Raw genomic sequence first — 11,597 nt, 5'->3', positions numbered from 1 at the left:
ATGACAAATGAGGTTTTATGGGATAATCCTTAACCATTTTAGGGTTACAGATCCTTTTGAGTGTCTGTATCAGTCGGAGTTCTAGTTACAAGCAACAAAAGCCTATTCTGCCCAATGTAAGTGGAATATTGATTCATTAAAGGGATATTGGGTAGTTCACAGAATTTCTGGACACGGTGATGAATTAGCTTTGGGGCTATACAAGCAGAAACTGTATCCAAAATCTTTCTGCTGAATTGGTGCCAGTAAGGACAGCCCTGCGGCCTCTCTGACATCCTCCATGGCGTCAAGACTCACTCTTGGTATGACTGCTACCACCATCAGAGTGGACCCTACATGCCCCCACCATGTTTTCATCTCCAGTTCAGGAACAGTGGTAAAGGGACCAGGGTTCACCACTCCAGCTCTGCATTTGTCTGGTATTTTTAGGTTTAACAATGGGAAATGAATAAGGCTATCATATCCCAGGCAGATGAAGAAAAGAGGATAAATATCTAATACAAAGTCTGTAATGAATGTAGATCCCCCCCCCAAACACACACACACACACACACACACACACACACACACAATTTTATGCATTTCTGAAGGTTCTTGAATTTTCAAGACTCATCTGTAGGGCTCCTTAGAGAGAAAATGGGGCCTGGTGTGCTGGAGGTTGTCATGATTATTTGAGAAAACAAATCCTGCTACACAATATAAAGCCTATAGAGAATTAGCTCTAATTTTCTAAATGAAATATTTAGACTTGTTTATATAACGGTTTGAGTTCTAGATGAGAAATGTGGATATGGCTGTGTGTTTAAAATGAAAAGAGTTTATGTAAATAAACTCTTTTCATTTTGAGCTTTATGTCCATAAAATTCCTCAATTGTCATCATGTTAATGAAAGGAGATTTTTATTACTACCCGTGTAACCGTAATATTAGTCAGGGCTCCGTGTGTCCTGTCCTCAGCTGTGAATCATATGTATATGTATATCTATATCTATATCTATATGCAATCCAGCTCTCAGAACTAATTTCAAACGAATTTTAATTTTTTGGTTACATTTCTCAAGAAATATTAAGGATCTAATTCGCAATTCATGACAATACTTGTTAAAATCTGCTCTCCTTACCTTCCTTCCCTCAGTCTCTCATATCCTCTAGAATCTCTGGAGTTGTGCTGTCTCATAAAATAGCCACTAACCGCACATAATTGTTTAAGTTTAAATTAATTAAAATTAAATGAAATATAAAAGTTCCTCAGTCACACAATCCACATTCGTGTACTCAATAGTCACGTGTAGCTAGTGGCAATGTTGTTGGACATTTCAGGTAGAGAACAATTCCATAGTCGCAGAAAGTTCTACTGAACAGTACTGTTCTAGGGCCTCACCTCCACAAACCACCAAACTCTTTCTGACACCTACCCAAATTGACATCTGTCACCCCCAGCATCCTCAACTCTTTGAAATGAAATGGCAACACTCTGTTTCGACCCTTTCTCCTTTACTTCCATCTCAGATCACCTCCTTCTCTACTATTTTTTTTTTTTAGTTTTACATCACAAATAGATCCAGGGACTGAGCTAACAAAGACAGAAAGCTCTCTAAGAGAGATATAAGCATGGAGCCAGGCAGGAAATATTTACATGTTAAGATGCCTTTTCACAATCACATCCGTATAATAATACTATTATGTACTAAATGTCTTCTGATGCACTCATCACTTCTAATGCTTATAATAACCCTTCAGAATAAAAATTACATTAAAGTTACATTAAATTTTATTTAAAAAACAAAAACCTGAGGCTTGGAGAACTTAAATCTGTTACCTACAGTGACACAGCTAGTAAGGAGTTAAGGCCAGAGGTAGATACATTATTTCCTAAATGTAAGGCCCACTTTCTCTCTGCTCTACCACACTGAAAAACAGTATCTCTCTGAAGATATAAAAATGGACATTCCCATGGCAACACAAGAAGACAAGGGTAAGATTCCCAAAGAGCTCCCTTAGATATGCTAAATGAGAAGCCTCTGCCACATACGTTTTTAAATAAGCTCCTTGAGGAAAGAAAAACCAACTTGATCGTATCCCGGCATAGTCTGGCCATGGGCATTTTAAAGATTCAAAATTCACTATGAAAATGACTAAGAAATGTTTTCCATTTTGGACTTCAACAACACTTTCCAACTCTTCTAGTTTGGCCTTAAAAATAAGTACAAAATATATAGTCAAATAAGCAGATAGAAAAATGCCAGTTTCACCCTCATTACTGATAGTCTATGTAAAACCATCTGATTTTAATCTCCCCACTTGATTTACCTTATGTTTTAAAAATTCGTCCAGCCAGTGAGGAATAAATGCAAAACAAGTATAGTGTTATGTTCTAGGGTTTGCTAGAAATTCAAATGTGGGCGTTACCAGTTGGCTATAAAAATCGAGGTAGGAAGTATTTTAATTACACATCAGAAGCAGAAAATGCACTTATTTCCCTCTCAAAAATCAAGTTAAGAAAAAATATTTTCCTCTTCTGGAATTTAAGAAGAGCTTGGTTTAGAAAAATAAAATGATACATTTAGAAGAGAAAAGGGGAAGTTGGACCTTGCTAACCTCTCCATTTTCCTTATCCCGGTTGTTCAGCACATTTCCATTTTGTCAACAGCAAAATTGTTTTTTAGAGTGAAATTGGACCAAATTCTAGCCCAGAGCATTGGTATTTGTCTCTTCCTGGCTTAGGAAGTGTGTGTGTGTATCTCCAGACAGAATTTCACACACATTATTTAATCAAGCTATACAATGGTTTTGCATGTAAAGTGAATTTGGGGAATTATATTCACTAATGTCTGAGAGCTCTTTACCAGCATCATATGTGGCTGTGTTGGGTCTTCGTTTCTGTGCGAGGGCTTTCCTCTAGTTGTGGCGAGCGGGGGCCACTCTTCATCGCGGTGCGCGGGCCTCTCACTATCGCGGCCTCTCTTGTTGCGGAGCACAGGCTCCAGACGCGCAGGCTCAGTAGTGTGGCTCACGGGCCTAATTGCTCCGCGACATGTGGGATCTTCCCAGACCAGGGCTCGAACCCATGTCTCCTGCATTAGCAGGCAGAGTCTCAACCACTGCGCCACCAGGGAAGCCCCCAGGCATCATATGTGGTTTCAAATAGTAACAACAACTGCTGAATGGGAGATAATATAATTTTCAAATACTCTATCTGTTCAGTGAAGAAAGTATAGATTAGCTTTTAATGAATCTTGATAGAATAAAGAATGAATTTATTCTACTCTTAAATGTGGATTATCATAAAACCAAGATGAGAAAAAGAGACACAATGAGAAGAGACCACTACAGTGACTTTCAGGGTAGAAATAAACCTCTTTTCAGTTGTAGTTACATCTGTAGCCCTATCTTTTAACCTAACTAATCTTGAAATATTTTCCAACTCTACTGCCCTTGGTTTGCACTTAGCAAAGCATTATATCCTCAGGATTTGTGAACAAGCTTTCTAATTAGTTCACAGACTACAGAAATGGCTCTAATAGTGGTCTAGAATTAGAAATAATAGGATGTCACCAAACACCAAACTGAAAGTCCTCAGTTACTTACCCTTACCCCCTTTCCAGGTCCCACTCAAATGTCCCCTCCTTTCTTTCCTGACACCTACAGTCAAGGTGGCATCTCTTTTCCCTTCCGGCTGTCATTGCCACATACACCGAGTCTAATGAACTCATGAAGAAAAGGAGTTTATTCCCAGCTAACAGCATAAGAATTGACTGGAAGGCTAGAGGTGGCTCAGCAAAGATCAGCAACTAAGTCGGCCAAAGGGGATAACAATTTTATCAAAAATTTCAATCCTCAAGTCACTCTGGAAGACAGGCTGGTGGGCATGACCTGGTTCACAAGATCACACCTTGGCTAGAGACATGCACAGCAACTGGGGTTACAGCTCCCCAAGACTGCAAGGAAAAGATAACTCCCAAACCAGAATCAGGCACTGTCATGAAAGAAGGGGAAAGCAAAATGAGCTGCGCCGTTTGTTGGGCAACTCGTCAGGCTCTGCCTACCAATGCCCTCTGGTGTTCATCTTCAAATGTTATTTGAGTTGCATTTTATTATGTAACTTCTGATTAATTTACTTACATTTTATTTTTCCTACTAAATTGTTAGCACCTTAAAGGCAAAAATAACATGTCTCTATATTACCTACAGTGCTTCAGACAAAGGAAGTGCTCAATAAAATTGTATTGATTTAAGACTAAAAGCTATAATTGCTTAAAGGTTTGTTGTACATCACTGTAAAATCACTTTCTAGGTTCTTCAACCATTTGTTTTGGAAGCCCCCTTAAAAAGCTAGGTTTTTTGATATTTGCAGCTGTTTTTTTCTTTCAACAATATTTGGTGTTTCCTTGGCAAGAGAAGCTGCTGGAATAGTTGCTGAGTATGAGAAGAATGTGTCAACAAATGAGGAGTTTGGCATTCACATAGGGCTTATTCAAATCTTCAATATTTACGGCACACCCTAAAGATATTAGGTATTGCAAAGTAATGAGACTGTACCCAGTAAACTAAAGGTTCTGAGCTCCAAGAGTCAAATTATGTCAGACCACCACTTCAATTCTCCGCTGAAAATACTGCAAATTAGATCAGGTCCTAACCACCTACAGTGAACAAAAGGCTCTGCACAAGTGGCTATCAACCAGAACTCCAGAGGCTCATGTCCCACAGCTGCCCTTCCCAGGCACACGCTGGCTGCAAGGCAAGCCATGGAAACGTGATGCCTTCCTTTTCTGCTAACTGGCTTTTTCACTCTGGGTATTATTTGCTCCCTTTGGTCTTCAGCTTCCTCTCCTGTAAAATAAAGATGCCGGATCAGAACATCTCTATGGTCCCTCCTGACTCTACTATTCTTTGAATCTATGTATCTATGTCTCTCATCTTTAAATGAGCACCAAAGCATACTTTATACCTAATAATGAGTCCACACTATGAGCTAGGCTGACAGTTTTATGTAGCTGTTATTGTTATTTACCAGAGTCGTATCAGGTGCTACTGATAATTGCCATTTTCTATGTGAAAAAAAAATGAACCTAATGTCTATATATGAGAAACTAGGGTTGTAACTAAGTAGCAACTTATGTAAGATCACAAAACTAAAAAGTTTTTAGGGTAAGGATTTATATCCAATTCCATCTCATTCCAGACCTTGAGTTATTAATTCCTACTGTCTACAGCCTTGAAAATGTCCAGTCACCATACATTCAGTCTTGTTAAATCAATGACGAGAGAGTATTTACCTAAACGACTGACTGGAGACTGTTTCAGAGCACTGAGCCTAGATTGACCAAATATCCACAACTATTTCAATACCAGAACACGGATGTGCTTTTTTTTTTGCCGCAGTACTACATTATCATTTCCTCATCATAATTCTGTGTTCAGATGCATGCTGTGAAAGAAGAGTAGGTGAGAAACCGTCACACAGCCCACCATCCTCTGTGGAATGTCTATTTCCATGGGTCTTAACTGTCTGGAGTACAGCAGGAGACTTCAATCTCAGTCATTTAAAGGAGTGGTTGGTCAGACTCATAGATCTAGAAAACAAACTCTTGGTTACTAGTGGAGAGAGGGAAGGTAAGAGGGGCAAGATAGGTGTAGCGGATTAAGAGGTTCAAACTATTATGTATAAAATAAATAAGCTACAATGATATATTGTACAACACAGGGAGTATAACCTTTAAAATTTGTGAATCACTATGTTGTATACCTGTAACTTATATAATATTGTACATCAACTGTACTTCAATTTTTAAAAATCAAAAAGTGAGGGACTTCCCTGGTGGTCCAGCAGTTGACTCCACGCTCCCAATGCAGGGGGCCTGGGTTGGATCCCTGGTCAGGGAACTAGATCCTTCATTCTACAAGTAAAGATTCGGCATGCTGCAACTAAAAAAGACCCTGCACGCGGCAACAAAGATCCTTAGTGGTGCCGCAGCTAAGACCCACTGCAGCCAAATAAATAAATAAATATTTTTTAAAATAATAAAAAATATTTAAAAATCAAAACGAGAAAAAGCAGTGGTTGGTTTTTACAGGTGATTCTCTGGAAGGAAAGATCAAATCTGTGTTTGATTATTCTCTTGGCTGAAGCAAAAACCTTACCTAATGAAACAAAATTGTACGAACGTAAGTTTATTTCTGTCACCCTCATTTTCTCCGCGCTCCCCAGGCTACCCTTTATCAATAGTGCTGCTTCTCTCTCCTCAGGCTTTATACCCTCATCCTCTCTCCTTTTCAGAATCTGTTCTTGGAAACTATTGAGACACATCATATCCCAAAGTATTTAAGATTGACAGTAATTAAAAGGTATGAGTGCTGAGACCATCTGTCTTAACATGGCTTAATTAGGAATATACATCAGCTGAGGCCCCCAGACCGGCTTCCGCGGTTGCCATGATGGTGGCCGTGTTCTTGGCTGCGCCTTCCTTACGTTTCCGCCCACGCTCGCCCTCTGCATTTTCACCATCGCCACCGCCGTTGCATATCATCTTCCCCGTGTCATTGGAGCTTCCTTCAGGTTGGTGTCCCTGCTGCTTTACTCCCTTGCTTGGTTCGCGGTAGCAACCATTGCTGACGACAAAGATGGACCAGTACAGAAATATCTGCTGATCTTCTTTGGAGTGTTAGTCTCAGTCCTTATCCAAGAAAAGGTGCCGTTTTGCATATTATAAACTTTTTTTTTTTAAGCCCGTGTGGGTCTGAAGAGTATAAACCCAGGGGAGACAGCACCTTCTATGCGATTAATGGCTTACGTTTCTGGTTTGGGCTTTGGACTCACGAGTGGAGTATTTTCCTTTGTAAATACCCTGTCTGACTCTTTGGCGCCGGGCACGGTGGGCATTCACGGAGACCCTCCCCAGTGCTTCCTAAATGCAGCTTTCATGATGCTGGCGATCCTATTGCCGCACGTGTTCTGGGGCACCGTGTGTTTGGACGCCTGTGAAAAGAAAAAGTGGTGTGCCCTTCTTGTAGTTCTTCTCCCCTACCTGCTGGTGTCAGCCCTGAGCCTCATAAGTCCTCGTTATGGATCAAAGAGGGTGTCGCCATACATCATCCTGGGGCTCACGGGTGTCTGGACATTACTCGTTTCTGCCGGAGGCTGAACCTCTGCCTCCTCTGCCAAGACTAGGACTCCCTGCTCTTCAAGCAGCGCTCTAGATAACCTCCAAGGACCGGCGCTTCTGAAACAGTAAGCTGAAAGGCTCAGCTTACTTAGAAGAAGCGCAACTGTGTCTTCTTCTAACAGTCAATTTTCCTGGTGAAATTCAGAATAAACAGTACTATCTAGATACGATATGGCTTTCATGCTACGGCTTTCTGAAAGGCATATGTCAGTGGTGTGCAGCCTGGCTGCAAGTTGGAATCACCTGGGAAAACATAAAGGCTAATGTTCTGGGCTCCACCCTCCAGATTTAATTGGTCTGGGCATTTGGTAATTGTTTAAAGCTTCTTGGATAAAACTCCGATGTGCAGCCAGGTTGAGAGCTATCTGTGTCCAAATAGGAACTTTCTGAGAACACCATAAGTAAATAAGAATGAGATGTTTAGCTATCTCCTAACTCAGTTTGTGTTGAGCAAGGAACTATCTGAATGTCAAATAGAAATCCTAGTTGGCCTTCATCTTTTTAAGTTCTGAAGTCACAAAAGGCTAAAGGGCTATCATCTCTGTGAACTGTTTTCTCGTACTTCACTAGTACTTTGTTTTATGAGAACATGGTAGACTGTGCATCTAACTACAGTAATAAATTGCACTGACTTACTATGATAATTTAACCGAAGTAAGCTTTTTATTATTAAGCTGTATTTTTCTATAGTTTTTGTTTCTCAATTTTGCTTTTTTGAGGCTTTACATTGTTTTTGAGCATAGATTTCAGATTCTTTAACTAAAAACCAATTATTTCTGACTTCCTGGGAAGATATTATAAAACCAAGAATTTTTGTGCATCTTCTGTAAGCCTTTCCTGGGTCTGCCCCAAGGCAGTGTTTACCCACTGAATGCTAGTTGCATCTCTGAGCAGCTCTGCAGGTTGCTGACTGATGTACCCTGGGACAGGCTTCACTGGAGCTGGTGGAAGTTTACTGAAAGCAGGAGGAAAGCAAGCCAATAGGGTGGTGTTGCCACTTTGAGTTTGCTCCTGTAATACTGACTAGCGCTTCCTCCCAAATAGTATAGTGGAAAATTGAAAATACGTCTTAAACTGCCATGTTCATGCTTTTACATAATCCGTATACTCTTTAGATCCAGTAAATGTCTCTGGGTTTTGGTAGCAGATAAAGCATTCATTTTATAGAAATAGCTAAGGTGTTTTTTCATCCTGCAGACAACGCTTTTGGTTTCCTTTATAAAGAGGAATTGTGCCTTTTCTAATTAGAAATTGTTCCAAGTGGATGGTTTTTAGGGAGCTGATGGTGTGAAATGGAGATTCCCTACACGTTAAAGTGAGAACTTCAGTGAAATCGCATATGTGCAGTAGAACAGCCCAAAGAAATAGAAGCAGCAGTGAGAGGTCTCACCGGTGACATGAGGGGTGGAAGAAATTTGACAATACTGTGATGGGGAAAAATAATGGACATGTTTAAAATGGAAATGTGGCCAGTATTTTGGGCTAGACGCACATCTTTCCATGGGCCAGAACCTTTCATGCAAACTAGACCTTTATCCATGAAATCCCCTCTCATGTTTAAATTATTCGAGTTTCTCAACCTAGGCGTTGAGGAGGAGTAGGATTTCTAGCAAGACTGTAAACAGTCCCATAAGCAATTATAGTTATTCCCCTAAAGTTTATTTCAGCACTAATACCAATGCTACCTCTGGGGTATGCAATTTTCCACTTTTATACAAGGTTTTCCTGAGACTAGGTGGGTCATACAAGAGTCAAGGACATGGAGACTGAACAGTAAATTTACTTTGTAGAGCTGAGGGGAACAAGATACCCACTGAACTGGGGTTCATTCCTACTGGAGTGAGGTGGTCTTTAATAAACAGAATAAGAAAAATCTAGAGTTGCTTTATTACTGTTGACTTACAAATCTCTTAAGTGGATAGTCTGATAAAATATTTGTGGCTCTGCAAAGTCTAGAAAAATCTGAGAATATTAATATTACTCCTGCTTGAGCTCTGAGGATGTCCTTGGTGCATTAGTAGTTTAATATAAAGTAAAGAATCTGGGATATTGGGAAATCCCATTTATAAAAACATCTTGGGGTCTTCCCTGGTGGTGCGGTGGTTGAGAGTCCGCCTGCCGATGCAGGGGACGCGGGTTCGTGCCCCGGTCCGGGAGGATGCCACGTGCTGCGGAGCGGCTGGGCCCGTGAGCCGTGGCCGCTGCGCCTGCGCTTCCGGAGCCTGCGCTCCGCAACGGGAGAGGCCACGACGGTGAGACGCCCGCGTACCGCAAAACAAACAAACAAACAAACAAACAAAAAACCCATCTTGGGCAAGAAGAAAATTTTCTTTGCTGGTGAGACAATTGTCTTAGTTCCGGAAATTATTTGATAATCCTTGATTACCTGGGAATAGAGAAACTTTGTAACCCTTATTTCTGTCGCGAGCGCGGCCGTAGTCAGCTTAGGCACTATTGCTGCAAACAGTCCTGCTTTCCGACTTTGCCAAGGAAGACGGGGGGGAGAGTAGTCTTCCTCTGTTGCTGTGGATATATCGAGATGTGCTTTTTTAAAATTTTAATTTTTGGCGTTTGTTATCTGTGATGAGCTTTCCGTGCCCTGATGCTGTTTGGAGAGGAGGTGGGGGTGGTAATCTTGTATGTCCTCCTCTACACAGGGCTTTCTCAGTTTGGAGGGAAATGTGGCTGTATTCCAAGCCGACCTTGGAATGTGAATGTCGTTGCAGCCCCTGCCTATGTTGCCACGGGAATGACAGAGATTGATTCTGGATCCCTAATAAATTTGTATTTTAACCCGTGTGAATGAGTAGTTGTAAGTGGAGAAGTGTTGTTACCCTTGAACCTGGCCTGCCTGACTGGCGATTTAGTAGTAGCAGCCTCTCTTAGAGCGTCTTCATGAAAACATGGCTAGAAGGAATAAATGGTATTTGCAGACTGTATAGGAAGTGGCTTTTGTTCCCAGTGTCTTATTTTTGTTCTCCAGCCCTTTTCAGTATTTGCTCAGAGTGGACGATACACGTCAAAAGTGCTAGGTGTGCTTATCCATAGCGTTGGTGCAGTAGGAGCAGTCGTGATAGAATCTGCCTTCTACCTGGCATTCTTTCCACTTGCTTCAAAGTAGCCCCAAGACAGGGACTGGCCGTCAGAGTGGGCCTGATGGCTCCAGGGAAACCAGGGCTCCACCGTTCCTAACTCCAGCTAGACAAAGAAGATTTCACAACAAAACGATTTTAAAATTCTTTGCTTAGCGCACTTTGTTTATGATTGCAATGTTTGCGTTATATTTCTCATTTAATGGGGGACTTCATTCCACTGAATTTAGTGTTTAGAGGGGTGGGCCCTGTCTTTATGGACAATATGTATCATTTCATATAAGTTATACTGTTACGTCACATACACCTTGCGATATCAGACCTTGCGTTCAATACACGATGCAATAAACTCTTTCCAGACCTGTATTTTTCAGCGAACGATAAAAAGATTGTTTGTCACTTAAAAAAAAAAAAAAAAAAAAAGAATATAGATCAGCTATGTCAACATGAATTAGTTTTTTGCTCCAGGAAAATTTGCCTGGGAAAGATAAAGCTATAAACCAATTAAAAAAGAAGAAACGTCGCTGTTTGCTTCAGGAAATTCCCAGATAATTAACAGAGACAAGAGTCTGCTGACCTTGGCAAACACTTGCTTATCTTACCAAGTTTACTCGTGACTTGTTTCAAGACCCTTGTGTCACAGAGTCAACCAATCCTATTGTATCACAGACTTTGCCCAATCCAGATCACCTCTTCATCTTGAAAGACCTACCTCAAACCACTTTGAGCTCAGACCCCGAAGCCCTAAGATTAGACCACTTCTGACTTCCACTTTCTGAGACACTGCTGGGATTGGTAAGGTGCTGGTCTCCCTTACTATAGTGAGCTAACACATTTAGTTTTCCTTTATTCATAGGTTGATGATTTGGGGAGAAGTCCAACAGTACTACCTGCAGGAGGATGTAACCGATGTTTCTCTAGGTCACTGCATCCCGGGAATAAAACTTACAAGTAATATTCCTCTGATAAATTAATGGCAAAGGCAGAAATCAAATATGCCCATCTAGTCATGATTGAGGAACCTCAAGTTCTCCAAAACTGCCCACCTATTTCTTTTTTTCTTTTTTTTTTTTTTTTTTTTTTTGTGGTACGCGGGCCTCTCACTGCTATGGCGTCTCCCGTTGCGGAGCACAGGCTCCGGACGCGCAGGCGCAGCGGCCATGGCTCACGGGCCCAGCCGCTCCGCGGCATGTGGGATCTTCCCGGACCGGGGCACGAACCCGCGTCCCCTGCATCGGCAGACGGATTCTCAACCACTGCGCCACCAGGGAAGCCCTGCCCACCTATTTCTAAAAGACCTATGGGTCTTGTACATGGACTCGTGAACAAATCTCAGCATACAC

The 11,597-nt window shown here is 41.4% G+C and overlaps 1 pseudogene; it reads left to right on the top strand.

The window, feature by feature from the left end:
• Window positions 1-280: 280 nt before the first annotated feature.
• On the top strand, window positions 281-7,200 carry LOC131757584 (gamma-secretase subunit APH-1B pseudogene; annotated as a pseudogene).
• The last annotated feature ends 4,397 nt before the right edge of the window (window positions 7,201-11,597 follow it).

This window comes from Kogia breviceps, chromosome 5 (assembly GCF_026419965.1).
Source record: "Kogia breviceps isolate mKogBre1 chromosome 5, mKogBre1 haplotype 1, whole genome shotgun sequence".
Taxonomy (NCBI): Eukaryota; Metazoa; Chordata; class Mammalia; order Artiodactyla; family Physeteridae; genus Kogia; species Kogia breviceps.
Note: the sequence above shows the minus strand (reverse complement) of the source record. Positions and strands in the feature narration are given on the sequence as shown.